At 36.9% G+C, this 14,590-nt stretch overlaps 2 protein-coding genes across 4 annotated transcripts in view; one reads left to right on the top strand and one right to left on the bottom strand.

The window, feature by feature from the left end:
- LOC139933870 (cadherin-like and PC-esterase domain-containing protein 1) overlaps positions 1 to 11,600 on the bottom strand; it is a 35,480-nt gene extending 23,880 nt beyond the window's left edge. Inside the window, exons 1-2 of one of the 3 annotated variants that reach the window (XM_071928112.1) lie at positions 11,474 to 11,600; positions 5,767 to 5,906 (exon numbers count right to left, since the gene is read on the bottom strand). The gene's annotated coding sequence lies outside the window, so the exon portion shown is untranslated. Of the gene's footprint in view, positions 1 to 5,647; positions 5,728 to 5,766; positions 5,907 to 11,473 lie in introns of those variants that run through there. The other 2 variants (XM_071928113.1, XM_071928114.1) reach the window with 2 other exon arrangements.
- A 1,645-nt stretch (positions 11,601 to 13,245) lies between these two features.
- The window catches only part of LOC139952029 (dystroglycan 1-like), an 82,771-nt gene continuing 81,426 nt past the window's right edge, over positions 13,246 to 14,590 (top strand). Inside the window, exon 1 of the mRNA XM_071950975.1 lies at positions 13,246 to 13,391. The gene's annotated coding sequence lies outside the window, so the exon portion shown is untranslated. The remainder of the gene's footprint in view (positions 13,392 to 14,590) is intronic.

Here is a 14,590-nt window from a genome sequence, read left to right as displayed (position 1 = left end):
TGAATCAGCCCCGGGGGAGACCACTAATAAATATTGGTGACCGCAGTCTCTTGCTGTATTGCAATAGTATAATGCAATATTTACACATCTCCATACAACAACATGACGTCAATTAAAATATGGCTGTTGGCTGGAATAAAATGTAAACAAAAAATTTCTCAAGAAGCAAATGAACATTTCAAGTTTGTTAACAAAAACCCCATCAAGCTACATAGAGTGTGTGCTGGAGATTTAGATATCTGCCTAATGTTCTCTGCATAGCAGAACAGAGACAATCCATGTCATTTATTTGGGAGAAATATTCTTCTACTGATTCTAACACTGAGGGGTCTCCGTCACTGCCCCATGTACATGCCCCTCCCCCTTTTTGGGGCAAATAGACTCCACCTATCTGGCCCATAAAAGATACCACACATATGATTCCACTTGAGTCAACATGCAATGATGGATCAGGATGACTGGTCCTGAATAAATAGATCCTAGATCGTTGGTTATCTCTTGGCACTAGGAAAATAAACCTTAATAATGGGTAGACTGCTCAAAAATATAATGAACCCAAAGGCATTGTTGTAATGAACATCGGCTGTCGGCCATCATTGGCTATGGCTAATGAGGTTGGCTAATGAAGCTCTTCCAGTCATGATTGAATAAACTGATTCATAAACTATTCCATAGCAAATGCTATCGTCAGTGACTGTACATCTCACAAAGACAATCAAAAGTGGAGTCAATTTGTGTACACTTTCTTTTCAAAGTGGCTTTCGACATGTAAGATTTTATAAATAATTTCAGTTTGAACAACGAAAAATTTACAAGAGCTGGAATTCAACCAGAAAATACGCTTTGTGATATTTTCCAAACATTTTTTGGTTCCAAAACAAAGGTGTATCTTTGACAGCATTATCTTTCACAACTAGAAGTTCCCTGCCAAGAAAAAGATTGTTTTAATATAACTAATCACGATAGCATTTTAATTGCTGTCTAGATAAAACACCTAAGATGATTTAAAATTGTATAACTAGTGTTTCCATCTATGGCATTCCAACAACAGAAAAACAAAATTTCTTGTACTTTGTATCATTCACAATCTCATTATACTTTAAACCAACCAGAAAGTTTAAATACAAATGTAAAACTCCATTTGAAAAGAAACTGTTGTTTTAGAAGAAGTTTCACATTGATTGCACATAAAGTGACCTCCCATGCCCCCATGACCTCGTACAACACAGAGTTCACAGCACTATCTCTATCAATCTGCAAGGATTCAATAAGTGTTTCTTTTTATTCAGTGTTGAACATCTTAATGAAATCTGCAAAGCAATAAAGTCAGCCTTCATGTTCTCTTTGATTGGCTTACACATAATCACCAGGGTTGTTAGCTGTTATGCACTATATGTCATTCACCCCCAAGCATTGCAGGTGTTGGCCAATTCCCATTGTTATTATAAATCACTACACCCTACAGCTCTAGGCAGTTATCCAGTTAGGAGAGATCCAGTTATACTTGTCACTTATTAAATATGATAACAATTAAATGGGTTTGAGTCAACATACACAGGGCCTCACATAGGACCTGTGTTTCCCACAGACTTGCCATGTTTAATAATAGAAAGATGCAAGTATCTAATAAATGAATATTTGCATCGGAGATAAAGAATATTATTGTTTGTCTTTAACCCAAGTCATGGTTTCCAATCCCACTCAAGTAATATGCCTGTATTTTGTTCACAGAACTAACACACAACGGTGTATATGGGTAAAAACCAAAATTAATATTTATATATTATTATAATAGCTCAAGGAGCATGAAAAAGTATGATCATGAAAGGTTTTTATTAAACAGTGAATCAGTTAAGAATGTTATAATTCACTGTTACATGTTAGTATTGTGCGTAATTCATTTCAAATTAACACTCTCCAGCATTCCCACAAATACTGATGCTCATAATGTGATGTCACTCAAGTAAACTGTATGAATTTATAATCATAATGACAGCTATTTTTAGTGCTTTTTCTATAAGTGTCCCAATGCACATTGTTTATTGTTTTAGGAATTTAGGAACAGGAACTTGAAGAGTCTTTTTTATTATGAGACTCATTTATAAAGCACCTCATATGGGTTTACACAGTGCTGCGTAGCGATGAACAGCCACTGGGGAACCCTTTAATTGGTGATAAGACTGTTAGGGTAAAAACTAATTTTAACTGTGTTCTTTTACAAGCATTAAAAATATAACACTAGGGACCAACGACAATTTACATCAAATGCAAAGGACAACGCAATATGGTTGAGTGTCTTGCTCCTAGGACAGAATAGTCAAAACCAGGATTCGAACCCACACTCTGCTGAACACAAACACCAGAACTTGAGTCCTGTGCACTTCAGCTCGGCAAACAAATGTGTTATGTAGGATAAAAATGCCATTACAATAACCATGGAGGAACCCAGCACTTGCTTACTCACCACAAACACATCAATGCTGCTAACTGAAGGTGTCAAATTCCTGCTACAGTGGCACCTTTGGACTTGATACTTCACAATACTACACTATACAAAGAGAATCTTAACTATATAATTGCTCCCTAAGGCAAGATTGTTTGACCACAATTCATTGGCCCTTGTGTGTTGTCACAATAGGGCGGTTGCTGTTTAATTGTGTTACAGCACTATACCAACATCCCTTTTGGGGGTTGTGAGAGTTTGTTATCATTTCAAAGCAATTTGTTGAAATAGTTCAAGTTGTATTTATAGCCCCAATGGGTATGACAATAATGTTCACTGTGAACAACTCCTGGAAATAACTGTTCGTTCTTGCAAACTTTGCTATTAATAGTCTTATCTCATTGAGTTGATCTCTCCTTGATGTCACAGATTAGTGATAAACATTTACATTTGGCCATTAAATTCTGGTACATCATTAAAAAAAACGTTATATGAGTTTGTTTTTTCCCTGAGCATGCAGCTCTAATCTGAGAGGTTACATAAGAAATTCTGGATCACTGACATCCAACTTAAACTTTGTTTTGTCTGTGACTCAGTGGTAACTTGTTGAAGGAAACATTATGTTTGGTTCTGGTTCAGGCACTAGTTTTCAAACTTGTATTTGAACCTACCCTAAAACAAAAATACATTTTTTCACAGCAGAAACTTCCCAAATGTGCCTCCATTTCATGAAACCTACCCCCCCCCCTCCTGTCACTATATCTTCAAGATCAGAAACCCAAATATGCCTCCCATTTGATAAACCCACTATCCCCCCTATCTGCCCTGGTCTCCTCACTCCCTACCACATCAGAAACCCCCAAATGCCTCCCATTTGATGAACCCACCAACCCCCAATATGCCTTCCACCGATGAACCCACTATCCCAATATGCCTCCCATTTGATAAACCCACTATCCCCCCTATCTGCCCTGGTCTCCTCACTCCCTACCACATCAGAAACCCCCAAATGCCTCCCATTTGATGAACCCACCAACCCCCAATATGCCTTCCACCGATGAACCCACTATCCCAATATGCCTCCCATTTGATAAACCCACTATCCCCCCTATCTGCCCTGGTCTCCTCACTCCCTACCACATCAGAAACCCCCAAATGCCTCCCATTTGATGAACCCACCAACCCCCAATATGCCTTCCACCGATGAACCCACTATCCCAATATGCCTCCCATTTCATGAACCCACTGTCCCCCTCTCCTCCCATCTCCTCCATCCCTTCCAAATTGGAAACTCGCAGTAGTGCATTATTAAATTTGGTTGCAATAATTAACAGAGGTGAACTTAGTAATTCACTCACCCTTGTAACAGGATTACACGATGGCCAAGCAACAAGATTAACCGGGAGACTTGCCTGATTATGTATGCCTACAGCTTGCATGGATAACAACCTTATACTGTGCTCCCCTAGCTGTCAACTACAACTTATTTTTACAATCCAAACTATATACCCTCATTCAACGGTAGCTTCCAAACAGAGCCTTATAGATAAAGCTACTGATTTGTTTCTTGTCACTTCGTGATGAATATTTGAAGCAAGATTATGTTTGGGCTGAAACACACACTTTGATGAAAAGTGCAAGATATTAGTTCATTGTAATTTGTAACTTTGTAAGAGGAGGACAGATGTGTACCTGCGGAGTTTATTGTGTTTGCTGATACTTAAAACGAGGAATTATGTAAGTCATGCGAGTGTGTAAGAAGTTTATACCATACATCAACACCATTCCATAGCAACACTAGTCCAAACAATATCTAGCCATCAAAGCTAAAAGGCACACAATGAGAAGGCATACATTTCCTGGGGAAAACACCACCATGAATAGTTACCCGTTTTTTAACAGACCTGTTAATTTGATTGTCACAAATAGTTTGCATGGTGTGCTTTTTGACGAGTGAGTTTCTGCTTTGTCTCAATCGACTCTAGACATTATGAAACTAGAGATTAAGTTTTGTTCACTCAGTTGAAAATGAAGAATGTTACAGCTGAAATTACACTGAGGTAATGTAAGAGAATCCAGGTCCCCTTAGACCTAAACCCATCATCATAGAAATGGTAAGCGCAAAAGGCAGAAACAACTTTTAAGTCAAAATGTCATAGTTAAAATTGCTGTGGCTGGTAAATTGTTCACTTTTTTGCTTAGAAGTTAAATCTGCTTAACATTGTTATGATTAATAGGCCTATGAAATTTAACCCTGTGTAGAGCATGCAGTGTGGATGTTGTTTTTTCAGTTCTAAATATTGACATGGACTATGATCTGTTTTTGACTATTTCAATATGTGTCAATGGTTCAGATCAATCTTCAAGTTGCATCATATTTCAATCTGATATTGGTCTCTCACCTTTTCCCAAGGTGTCTAAATATTGGATTAGGATCATACTTCAGTGCAGTTGACAGACATTCAACTTGTGTACATATTTCATGGCTGTACCAAAGTTTGGGAAAGCTAGAATTTACCACAATGTTAGTGTTAATAGCAAAGCGCCTTTTAAATTATGGAACATCATTCAAACAAACTGATATCAAAATAAACATTGAATTTGAGTTCACACCTATTAATCCAATGCCTCTTATCAGTGGTTCTTGATTCTAGGCATTTTAAAAATGGAAAGTCAATGGTCTCTAATGCAGTTTAAATTATTATACGAGAAATAGTTTGACATGCTTATAAATTGTTTCATATTTGTGGCAAGAAATGGTTTTTAAAAGATGCCTATGAGACAGCCAAATGCTCACAAGGTATCTTAAAAAAATATTTCTTTAAACAACGATTGAAATTAATTTAATCTTCCAACATGATACCTTTTGAAACTCCCTTTACATCTTGAGAAGAAAAGACACCAATATTTATTCCTTGTACTAATAATCTAGATATAAAACTTAAGCATTCAACAGCCTGGATAGCTGCATACTTCTACAAATCATTACATAAAGCTTTTTTAAAATATCCAACAGGAATACACTCATTGATCCACTCTGTAGAGAGTTGATGAATCATTCAAAGTAAAACGCTCAAAGGAAAAGTACAGTAAAGTTTCAACCCTAGAAACTTCAGACCCTTTTGGATATTAGTTTTCTGGTTATTAGCTAACATCAGTTCTCCTTCACAACTGATTTGATCTCATGCACTTATTTGTACTTACAATGGTAACAACTTGTGAAAACAGTTTCAATTGACTCGTGGAGCCTCTCCCCTAATCCAGCACTGTCCGGTTTGTTAATTTCTAAAATGGCCGACACTATTCCTAGATTCTATGCTTACCACGTGTACAAAGGGCACAGCCCGGCTGAACATGGACTTCTACATAGTGAAGGAAAGTATCGGCATGATCCATGCATCAACAGGAAAGCTGAATTTAGAATGAACCAATCACACTTCACCGTCTTCTTGCATCATGGAGTCTGGCGAGGAAAAGGATAATTATAGACCATTGGTAGTTTTCATGGGTAAAAATATGGTTGATCTGATGCGTGGCTTATATGGATATTTAAAGTCATGTAGCGTGTGCTAGTGTGAAGAAAGGAAATACTAATATTGTCATTGGATGTCATCTTCTTTGTTTCATCGTGTGGAATAAACCACCAAGACATAATTGGATTAAGGACTAGTGGTGTTTTCATCCATGTGGCATTATCTGATAGTTCAAAGGTAAGGAAGCTGTTGATTGTCCAGTGTTTTTTTTTTTATTATAACACTCAACGCCTATATCACCAAAGCTAGACACAGAAACATCCAAACTTCATGATTGGTCAGTTTCAGTTTTACAATGACCAGAGTGTCATCATGATTAAAAAACTCTGGTAGTTCAAAGAGTTCAGGTGCAAATGTTAATGGTCCTACAAAATAAAGAGTAAATTCGTTTCAATCCTCTTCTTTCTAATAAGCACAACAACACATAACCCGTAAAATTCAGCAGTCATTTTTTAAAAGTGAAAACGAAGAATTGTAGTTCTGTCAAGGAATTTGTGCGGTAGTATTCAGCTGGTTTATTTTCAGTTCCCGCTATTAATATAAGGAACAAGTGATTTAAGTAATTTCAAATTCATTTATATTTTCATGAGATTGAAATGTTTCTCTGTAGGATTGGCGATAAGCATAAACCCTGAAAATCTATTGACCCAAGGCGTCACTTTTACATGTTTTGGTTAATTACTTATTTACATTACTGAAGGTGTTTGCTCCCACATTGTTGAACTACTTTTTAAATAACACATAGAATTTAAAGGCCTCCATGCTTTGTGTACTAATCATCAGTTAAAAACCAGACAGTCTAAAGGCCACTTTATCCAAAGGATTTCAAACATCAATGCTACTAGACACCCCCATGCGTTTCCCTTGAGATGTCTCCCTTGAGAGGTCTCAGAGGTCTCCCTAGGAAGTTTTTCATTAAAACTAACATTATAACAAGTTTCTCTCTGACCTGTTTCTTTTTTTGCCGAACTAATTAATAACCTTGTTGATGTTGTTGATGTTGTTGTTTCTGCTACTGTTGATTGGTGTTTCATACAGTGTTTTTATCTTGCAAATCTTAGTGCTTATCATTTAAATTCAACCACAAGCATTTTTAGCAAACATGGTATTTTCAAACCCAATAACTAAGTATCCTTTCTTGAAATTACATAAAATCAACACAATTTCAAACTTATTTATTTAATATTCAGGGATTTCATATAAGAGGAACAAACTTTGTCTCACTTTGATAAGGTATTCCTACCATTGATGAGAATGATTACAACGTTTACAAAGTGACATTACAAACATTGGGTGTACGGGGGGGCATCGATGCAATGCAAAATGTGTAATCTATTCTCTCGTGGTGACCCAGACGGCGGATCGATCTAAAACTTCTACAGGTTTGTCAGTTATATGGTGGATTACATAAAGTGCTTACACTGCCAGCAATTATTTTGTTAGCAAAAACCAGTTCTGTAACGTTCCTTTAACCAATAACACTTCCTGATTCTCATCATGACTGTACATTCATGACACTAAGCTTTCATAATGCGTTTTACTTGAACTTTGCATTGGGACTGAATAGAAGGTCAAATCAGGTCACCATTCTTTGTAAAACAATTACACACATGAACCCCCAACAAATGATGCAACTATCAACAAGGGTAGCCCCATTAATTATATTAAATAAACTGTTCTCTCTGGGGGCTCTTGACCCTATAGTTCTTAACAGATTCTGAATTAGAATAAATACAGCTTATTAATTACATCAGACTGCCTTTTATAATAAATTCTTATCAAGGCATACAAAATTATGTTGAGAGTGACCACTGCTTTAAACAAATTTAAGTTGGGTCTGACGATATCAGCAAATTAAAATCGTGTTTACATTGACTGCTTGATCTTGTACCTGATAAATTCAACTGTCACTTTCAAAAATATATTAATTTTTATAAAATATCTTTGAGGATTTTTGTGAAGTACTATTTTCATCTAAGTCTAAGTAATGCAATTTAAACAAAAAAACTAGACCAGGCACTCGATGAATCTTCAACCATTGCAGAGACAGGGAGAGGGAGTGTGAGATCTTAAGCCACTTTAAATCCCTACCAAATACTCTAAGTGTTTGACATTTACAAATGAGATTAAATGAGTTTGCCATACTCTTTATGATTTGGCTGACGTGTGCTATTTCACAGTCTGCTAAGATGTGTGCAGGATTGCTTCCTACATTCAGGAAGAGAGTGAAGGTGTTTACAATTCTATAATTTGAATAGAGGTAAGAGCTAAATAAATACTTAAAACAATATATAAAAGATATTTACAATAATACTTCTAGAATGAGTTTAGGGACCTAGAGTAACTTCAAAGACAACAATAAATCACAGTGACTGCATTTTGTAAAGTGTTTTGTATACTTGCACATTTATGTATTTATTCCTTTTATTGACACTTGACCTTCGTTGTACATTCTGCACATTTAAAAAAATATATACTTCAGCAAAACTTTACTACAAAACATTTTATAGAAAGTGAAAAGAACATAGTTATTTTATGATTTCTTCTTGAAGCCCCTTACAGTGACTTTAAGCCACTTTGAGATGAAATTCACAAACAACAAATTATTTTTTGAAAAACGAAATAATTTATTTATTGAACTTATTATTGCGTTCTCTTCAGGACCAGCCTGTTCAAAAGCGCAACAATTTAACACAAGACCAGTAAAAAAAAAAAATTTATGAAAATAATCCATATGAAAACAATCAAATGCGTAACTACATCAAAAATCCATTATTACCAAATTATTCTACTAATATCATTAACAGAATAATTTGGCAAAGAGGCAATGTTTAACTGTCAAGTATCTTTTAATCAGTGTTTTTGATAAACAGTTTTATAAGCTTTCAGACAGAAACTAAACAATAATGTATTTAATCCTTACAAATTCTGTATTTTACCGACATTGACAATGATTGCTCAAGTGGTAACAACAATACATTACTGTAGCAATGCATTTAAGGACCCGATGATCTACAAACTAAATAAAAAGGGCAAAACAAAGCTAATAATTCGTCGGTCGCACCACATACTGACCTAACTCGTTCACTGTTTTAAAAAACGTGTTCAGAGAAAATCACGATTGAAGTTGCACTACTTTTGAAACTGCTGTTTCGGAGTCTGCTTACCAACTTTATTGTATTATTTTATGACGAAAACAAAGCTGAATACTTTATTCATACAGAACTATCAATGTGTTTTAATCCCTAAAACTATTTTAATAAGTAATTAATTCCTAAACAGATGGGTCACTTTGTGAAATTGAACATTTCATTTTTGCCTGCAGCGCGCTGTGTACAAACCAATGTGTAATAGAGACCTATCGAGATAGGTCACTTTGTGAAATTACTACGCTCCCCAGTTAGGTCACTTCGTGGTGCGAAAATTTGCATGCGCGCCATAATCGCGTGCGCTGTAGCGCATAGTTTAACCATTGGTAAAGCGACGTATCTAGATAAGTCACTTTGTGAAAAGACAAAATGGCAAGTCCAGCGATGCGTCGTTTATACTAATTAGTGTAATTACCAAACTATTACATATTAGGCTCTGAAACCTGCTGATAATGTTAACAGCATTGACTTTGTCAATAATTTGTTTTAAAACAAATTTGCAAAAATGTGTGATTTTGGGTCAGTTAGGTCAGTTCGTGGTGCGACCGACGAATTAATACCAAAAACTATTCACTGCAATTTGTTTGCTAGCGACAGTTTCAACTCCCCCTACACACAGCCCCCCCCCCCATACTATTCACATATTGACAAAGTTTTCACACAAATTTTGAGTTTCAATAAAGCAAGGACATTTTACTATTAACATATGTAACTTTTTAGGCCTATTGTAAATAAAGTTTCATTCCATCTGCTATTCAACATAATAGGCCTATATAACCTTTATCTCAAAAATTGTGCAAGTGATAAAGTTTTCAGAAGAAAAATTTAGGGAATGTCAATTAGATCAACTTCCCCATAGTGGGCCATAAAAAAACTTCAACAATATTAATCTGTGGTTTTTGAATCCTTTTCACGTCTGTCAGACCATGGGGGTAGAAATCAGACTTTGCCTTTAATATCAAGTACCACTACCTGAATGACAAGCAATGAACTTAGAGTCAATGGAACGATGGCAGCTGAAGAGGTAGTCCAGGCATGTGCCAGGGTGTATTTATTTTAGGGGCCATTAGCAAGACCTAGTTCCGCTCTCTATCATATCAAGCTGGTTGACTACCTTCAAATCCCTACATGAAGGATGAGGTCATTCTATGTCATTAGAGGCTGAGGGAAAAGCAGCAAACAACCAGCATCCATGGAGGTTTCTAATCAAAAGCAAAACTCAGTGTACACCAAAGTTGTTTTGGTTTCTGGAATTTGTTGGGACAAAATCGTTCCATGAAGTCATTCTGTAGGACTTCAAAATTGATATAGTAGCCAGCAGGACTTCAGTTGGACAGAACTCTGACAGGTCCTTTGGTGTTTTAAATGACAGTTGGCCAGCGGACCAATTTCTTCAAAACTAAATGTAGGCCCCTACTAAATTCAAACAATTGTCACCATGACTATGAGCTGTTTTCATAGCTTCCAGTTACACAACTTGCATTTGCCAAATACATCCAGAATAGTGATACAAACAAAATGATTGACTTTAGACACAGTGACTGGGGCGCTGTAGGCCGACTCCTTTTCTTCAAAATTTGTCATTATCGGTTGTTATAATATGTACAACCGATGACAATTTCAGGGAAAAAAGGATAACAGCGCCCCAGTTACTGGATCTAGATTGATTTATTAACAATTTATTGTTATTATTTTGAATAATAATTAGTTATTAGTATTGATAATTGTGTTGAGGAACATCACTCTTAACAAAAAAAAAGGAGACAAAATAGGAGACCAAAAATTAAAAAGACCTACTGAAAGTATCTTCAATTTCAAGTGCTACGTAGGCCTACTGCTAGAAATACCATGACAACAAGATTACAGCAAGAAACAATCAATGGCCTATTATAATAAAAATTTATGTGAAACTAGTAATAATATCAGCATATACATGCAATACCACAAAAATCATACTAAATCAGGGAAACACGGTTCTGTTTAGTAAACGGAACCGTGTTTAACAAATCCAAAATAAAATGCACAATCACTATCTTATACTATAACTTAAGACAGTGATATGTGCATTTTATTTTGGTTTTGTTACAACTTCACTGACTGAATTAGTCTTCAGTCAGTGACTCATACGCCGTCTTCAGTGCTACCGAATCCCGCCCTTGCACTCCAAATCTGCCAGGGGGAGATTAAACAGGGACCACCACCACCACTTCAGTCAGTCCGTCGGAGAGTGATCGTGTGTGGTACTGGTACTAATAAACGCTGGTTTACTGTAGGCCTTGCTGTAATTTTACCGCTTGGGATCCTGTTTCACAAGAAGAACGAATGGGATAAAATAACAATTTACTTACATTCCATAATTACCTCAATCAATGATCACGTCCTGATTAATTTGGAACCATGGAGCACCATGGAGCTACGGTAGAAACAGGCATGACAGGCAAAGGTGATTCCTCTCCGCTTGTTGTCATGCTTGTCATTGCTTAGTGTAGATGAATCATAAACATTGAACACGTGAATCCCGCGGTTGTTTTGGTTTCTTCTTCATAGAGATGTTTGAGCGCCCTCTGTTGAGATTTTTTCCGATAAAACGCTTTGGGCGCGCCGCTAAGTTCTAGAACGCTAATAGTTTAGATGAGGCATAAGCCTACTTTTATTACTTGGGGGAAGATGGGACAGATCAGGGAACATTATTTTTTTTATGAATAGAAAATCAAATTAACCTTAAGTCACCTTGGCTTACTGATATTAAAGGTTGTTTATATTTTCACCTTTTACTGAAATAATGGTTTTTGACGGGAGATACTTAAACTTTACTTTTGGTGTCCCGATATTATTTTGCGGCGAGATGGGCTGGGACGCATGCATTGTAGTGTGTCAATGACGAGTCAAATAGTATGAATAAATTTGAATAATACAAATTTCTATGGGTTAAGTAGAGTCAAATTTGGCATATCAGAATCGTCAGTCATTAGTGTGTTTGACGAGTAAGTAAAATCAAAAAAATTTTTAAACCAAATTTTATTATAACCTTAGTTTACAGCTTGGAGTATTAATTTTTTTTATTTATAAATTATGTTAAAATTATTTATTTTAAACCATGACAAAACAAGCGTGATGGTATAGATTGGATCCTCCCCAAGGTTCGGCGTGATTGCATAATATTCAACCTTCCGCCGTGGATCGGGAGGGGCCCTTCATTGAAACCCCTCATCAAACTCACTCATGGTGCTGATAAAACAGATACAAAAACAGAACTTCTAGTGATTGGTAAAATGAAATGAACAAAATGATAACATTTATTATACTATTCAATAAAATTTTCCAATCCTGAATAGTACACTAAAGAATCAGATTTTTTGGGAGGCACGATCCTATAAAGCCAAAGGTTTCTTTGCTGGTTGGGTGCAATTCACTAGAAGAAGAAAATAAACAAGAAAAAAAGGAGAAGAAATACTATGAATTAATATAACAATCAACTCAGATAATTAATTTAAAAAAAACCAATGACATGTTATAGTCGGTATAGGTATAATGATCTGACAAGAAAGATATAGTCGTGAAACTGCAAGATTGGGAGGAGGCAACTCTTAGGAGAAACACTTGTAGGGATCAAATGGGGGCTTTGCTCGTACAGGAATAAGATTATAGGCTTATACTCTTTGAAGAGATCTTAAAAGAGCTCTTTCAGTCATCTTTATATGATTGATATTTCTGAATAACAATCAAAACCACACTCGAGATGGTTGTGTTAGAAACACATCACTGCACTGACCCCCCCCCCCCAAATTTTGTTTATTTATTTTTATCTCCTAAGCAATAGCGCCACCTTTTGACACAGTAAGCATTTTTTTTTCTTCTTTTGACTCCCAAAATTAAAAACAAAACAAAGGACATTATTGCATTAACTTTGATGTTCATTACTGTATAATAATCATTATTTGTTTTGGAAAAACTGACGTTAAACTTGTTTAAACTTCTTAAAACTAAGTTCTTGTAAAACCATTGTAGAATGTTCGCTCGTCCCCAGCGCATTATTACCAAAGATTCGCTCGTCCCCAGCGCCTTCTAGATGAGGGCGCCCCGCATATCTTCTTCGTGTAGTTTTGTTGTGTGGGATCTCGCGCGCTTGCTGAATAAACGAATGCACATCAGCTAGCGCAGACTACTCTCCCCCCTGGTCCATGCATGGGTGTGTGTAACTGTACGAAGAGATGCCGGCGAGTGCTGTCCAATTTAAATCACGCTGCTGCTGAGCTGAGTGTGAAGGTAATGTGTTTAGTCCTCGATCCCCCCTCCATGTCAGGTTTGACCATTTTCTTCCTCTTTCCACGGTTTGTTAACCTGATCTCAGAGAACAACTAGGCCTATATGCATGAATTAGAATAACCAAAACGATGATACAAAATACAGACAATACACAAGTTCATGTGAAATTTTTGAAGGGGCACCAAGCCCCAAGGGCAAGGCCAAGGATTGGGCAACAGGACAACCTTGACCTCCTTATTCCAGGCCTGGTGACATTGACCACGAATCTCAAGACGTGTTCGTACATCCATGGTTCAACCTCGTCCCCTTTGTGAGTTTCCTGGAACATTCTTGTGGTCATACAAAAATGCTAAGATTTTGAGAGCTTCACAAAGCCACTGCAGAAATTCTACCTCCAAGTGTTTACCACCAACCATCAACCACAACATTTCTGGCATTTTTAATGCTAACTGTTACTTAGGAACCCTCAGATGATGTGATATTCAGTGAAAATATTGTAGAGTGAGTCATAGTTGCGATAACGTAACCCTCCTCCCGACGGCTGCGCATCGCTTTGCAAACACATTATTTTGTTGTTGGGCTAAACCATTCTGTAAAAGGGGTGTTACAATGTTGTCGTGCTGCAGTGCGTGCGCGCCATTATAAGTGAACGGCGTGCAATGCAAACGGACAGCGCGCATACGCACTGCAACATTGTAACACAGCAGATTTGCTCCATTTTTACCACTTATGAAAATCATGACACAATGATCCTCAATGTCTAATCTTCTACTTCTACTTCGGTACTTGGCATAGTCCTTCAGTCAGGATATAATTGCCAAGGATAGCTGCTTGTGTGCGGTGCCAAGTGTTGCAGGTGCGTTTTATTGTACAAGGTGCGAGTAAAAAGTTGGGAGGTAGCTAAATGATTGCTCCAACCGCCCCCTTAAAAGCCCTGATGGATTGGAGCTCGAGGATCTGGCTGGGGAGAGCATTCCACCACAAGACTGTTCGTGGAAAAAACGAATGTTTGTAGAGCTGGAGACGTGCTGGGATGGTTTGGTATTTACATTTATGGTAGGATCGAGTACTGCTTGGGATCATGGGTATGAGGTATTGGGTTGGATTGATACTAGCTGATAGCGGATCTTGTACATCAAGGAGATACTAGCAGCCTGTCTGCGTTTTTCAAGAGAGTCCCATTGAAGATCATCTATCAT

This window comes from Asterias amurensis, chromosome 2 (assembly GCF_032118995.1).
Source record: "Asterias amurensis chromosome 2, ASM3211899v1".
In the NCBI taxonomy this organism is placed as follows: domain Eukaryota; kingdom Metazoa; phylum Echinodermata; class Asteroidea; order Forcipulatida; family Asteriidae; genus Asterias; species Asterias amurensis.
This window is presented reverse-complemented; position numbering and strand designations above follow the sequence as displayed.